This window comes from Branchiostoma floridae, chromosome 14, assembly GCF_000003815.2.
Source record: "Branchiostoma floridae strain S238N-H82 chromosome 14, Bfl_VNyyK, whole genome shotgun sequence".
In the NCBI taxonomy this organism is placed as follows: Eukaryota; Metazoa; Chordata; class Leptocardii; order Amphioxiformes; family Branchiostomatidae; genus Branchiostoma; species Branchiostoma floridae.
The window spans coordinates 12384793-12389339 of record NC_049992.1 but is presented as its reverse complement, the minus strand read 5'-3'; positions in this window follow the sequence as shown (position 1 = coordinate 12389339).

Sequence of the window (4547 nt, the reverse complement as noted above, 5' to 3'; positions counted from 1 at the left end):
ATGTTGGTCTTGACCCTGGGGCAGTCCTTGACATTCGTAAATTCAAGAACAGATTGGATATGTTTACCAAAGGCTACGGTGTTGCAATGGCATACAGCATATCTTATTGTAATGGTAGATGAGGAACATACTCCTTTTATACAGCTTCGTGTTGTAGTGTCTATAACATGAATCTGCACAATACACCAGTTTTGTGTTATCTTAGCAATGTTCCGGAGTATGTTACCTAACCGTTTTGATGTTGTCTTCTGCCTTTGGCGACGAAGGGTTTTATTAATGCATAACATATAGTAAGGTTGCTGAAAATACAATATTCACATCACTAGGGGGTAGTCTTGGTTTGATCTTCGATATGATTAAACAGACATATTGTGTGGAGAAAACAGGAAGAAAATAATCATTTGCCACGTACTATGGCGTACATATAGTGTATATATGATACTCAAATGGTAACCAGTAGCCATCGACAGCAAGGTATGTGTATCATTTCATCGTTGACTTTACTTAATGCAAGAATGAGAGTGTTCACAAGATTCCCTAGTTTTCGATATCCAAATACCACAGAAGCATTTATATTACATATGCATAAAGATAAACCATGTATCTGTCCGTTTATTTACAGCTGAACCTCTATATTAGTCCTTGTATGATATGACATCCTAATATCACTGACATTGTAATTCAGCTTTATCATCATGACCCACACAAACGTACAATAAAGGTATTTCAGTCATCACGAAAATCGAAGATTCGTGTAAAAATATCGGAATCGATCATAAGTAGCTAACGATAATAATGACAACAATGTATGTCTGTATTTTAACAATATAGAATGCGTCCGGTCCCTCATGGTTAGGGATGAAATTTCCCCATACGGACATCATTAAGATGTAGTTGTCTCTAATACTTGCGAGCATCCTTCATAGGTTACCTTAAGGTACATATTACTATTGGTTATTTCTTGAAGCGTTTCTTTCTGTCAAATGTCATAAGTTTAATCTTTCAGAGCACAACGCTTATACAATATGCATCCCACTTTGGTGATCCATTAACACAGCTTTAGTTTAGGCTTAGCTTAAATGTGAAGAATTGTCAAATTGCTTTGAAAGCCAGTGCACGTTTCATTGTTTGAATGCCATCACACACACACACACACACACACACACACACACACACACATATATATATATATATATATATATATGTGTGTGTGTGTGTGTGTGTAAATATGAATATATGGGAGAGACACAGACAGAGAGACAGAGAGGTGTGATTTGATGTTGTTGTCATATCACCACATGGAAACATTTCAACTGAATTGTTTGTTTTTGTGTATTTTCCGTGGCTTACAAAAAAACTACATAGTTTCTATATGCAGTATCTCCAAACAATGAAATGGGCATGGCTTTCAAATCAATTTGACAATTCTTCACACTTAGACTAAACCTAAACTAAAGCTGTGTTAATGGGGGGGGGGAGTACCTCTCCTTGATAACGCTTTAACATTTCTCACCAGCAAACAATTGTGTAGATTATAAAGATATCTTGCTTCACCTAGATTTCTGACTTTTAAATGTTCACCAAAACTCGAGGTAATGTTGAAATGTAGTTTAGACATACGCTACCTCAAATGTCTTTCGTTTGGTGGACATGAATTCCATTTTTACCGATTCATCGAAAAGAAAGGGACAATTTGTTGCAAAGTTCAACTAGAAGCGAAAGTTCATGACTTATGAGGGTCCCAGATTTTATCTAAATCCATGGTATACAATACTACAAGATTATCATTCCATACAAGAGTATGAAAGTTGAACACACACACTACTACCAGTGGACTAGCCCCTTATTGCAGTGATTGCACAAAGTTGTGCATGTGACCAAGGACTGCTGAAACGTTGAACAAATAAATGGTGACTGACCTGGTGCTCTTGCCAATGGGCATGAAGGCTACCGAAAATCCGATCGTATATTACACAGAGCTTCAAACAATGCATAAAGAAATGAATTAACAAGGCATCCCCATGACAAAAGATACAAAAACGGGACTTCTGTTACAGTACCAAGGACAGTTACTAGGAGGTCAAAACCCAGCCTAGACCTTCGTCTTCCCTTGACCTACCCATATAGCAAATATCATTACTATCCGTGCATACCTTCTTACGTTATGCTGACCACATAAATCCACACAGACACACCTAAAAAACGCATCCACTTTTCATGGAGGTAAATATCTGCGGATCGTATCTGTTAGCTTCCAGTATTTCCACATAGAATAAATACATCCATTCAACCTATCGACCTGGAGGTAATACGTAACCTTGTATAGCATATTGTGTGGCATAGCCCGTATTGTTCTGCATTATATTTCTATGATTAGACAGCTATTGCTACAAAGTATTTACAGAATCGCATTGTTTTCGTAATTGCAAGCTTGGTAATCAATGATGCATTAAATACTTGATCCCTGTTGGACAGCCTGCTAAGCCTCAAGATGTAATATTGCAATTCTATATATCAACATCATGATAATGAAAGTTTATCTTAACCGCCTGTAACAAAGTTTGTACATTTCCAGACCTAACTTTGTTGGCCATGCAATCTTATCATCGCATCAATCGTTTCAAGTTTTGGTTGCGGTTGATCTCATTGATATGTTGTTAGATATATGAGAAGGTCACAATCACTCTTTTGTAATATGGTAATATCAGTTTTGGTGACTGCCACACCAACGTGCAAATAGATGCCAACACGTCAGCTATACTGTCTTTTATCTATAAGTCATGAGATAAAGAAAGCAAGAGCTATCTAAAAACGAAAAGTCTTGACTATAACTTCCCCACAACACGAGGCATCCAAAGCAGACTCCCTGGTGCCATACTATGGAAGGCGTCTAGGGGGGCCGCGAACTAATCTTGTTATTCATCTTGAAAACAACATGCCAAATATGAGAAAGATCTATCCAGGACATTTATGGTAATCTGCCCAAAGACAGACATACACACAGACACGCTCACACCAAACCGTAACGTTATTGTCAAATAAGGTAAAAAACACATCCGCATGTGCACTTTTCATTAAAATCCTGCTCACAAGGACCTCAAAATATGCATGCATCGGTGCACTGGCAATGTGAACATAATAGGCTTGTCATCGTTTTAGACAAGTCGAGTGAAAAAGTGCAAAACAAGAGTACCCAAAGGCCTTATGAATCAGGTTCTAGAAGAAACAGCATAAAACACACTGACACAATTCTCTCCTGACTCAAGCTCTCTTTGTCACCAATAAACGAAGCAAACGGTTGAAGATTATTAGAGAGCAATGTTATTGTATTTGTAATGACGGATGTTGTTGGCAATGGTTATGACAATGAATAAGAAAGCAACTACTTTGCTGATGATATTCCTGATGATATGAGCAATCATGATTGCGACGACGATCTGAACTATGATGATAAAAAACAGGACTATGTTTTGAAATGACCCAGACATCGGCACTGCTGATATATATGGCATATAGATATAGATAACCATGACAATGATGGCAATGGTTGAACATCAATCACTTTATATCTGAAAGACACAAATATTTCAAAGTCGGATATCACTATACTTACTTACAAGATATGATATTGCAAAATTTAACATATGAGCCTGAACATATGCACAAAAAAAGCTTCCGTGTAGTATTTCAAAGACTTTATTTTCTAATGGCTTTTCAATTCATTTATTAAAGTGACCAGTACAATAAAGATCAGACTAAGTATATACGGCAAATACACCCAAATCTGTGTTGAAACTGATGACCCTCCTGTGAGCCTGAATTAAAACGATGACAACAGCATCTTGGTGGTGACTACAACGTCTGTGACAGCGATTTTGCAAGCCGTCAATTAATGATGATGTTGTGTGATCAACATTCCACACAGAACCGTCTATTGTAAACGTAACCAAGACGAACCATGGACATGGGCCCCTTGCTGCAATTGCATTTGGCAAAGAAATATGATGTGGTCGTGATAACTACATCAACGACGTTACACTCTCAGTGATGGCAGCAGCATTTGTTAGGTTAGGTTCTTCACCAGTTCGTGTGATCTTGTGGGCATATTCTTCTACGTCTGAATCCCGCTAGTGGCTCCAAGCGCACTTTATATTTTACATGATCTTGCGCTTCATCCAGCCTTCTGTTACGGAGGCCTTTGATATGCATCGATGGTAACATATCTGGTGTTGCATTACAAAACCCGAAGGTGACTCATTAATGCATCATTAAGGATATAGCCTTCCGGGATATTCACAGACCATTTTTCGTTTTTATTCTAATGTATTACGTTGTGTGTTTTCCTAGCATACATGTTGTTTCCTGATTCAAATATCCGCTCTGTACCTTACCGATAGCTAGACTATACGGCATCCGTTTGAAAAGAAAATGGCTGCCGGAACTTGAGCGATGAAGGGCACTTGAGAGGAAGCCGATTCACCTTCACACAGACGGCAGGTTAAGGAGGGAACTCTGGACACAAACTCTCTTAAAGACGTGAGAACTCA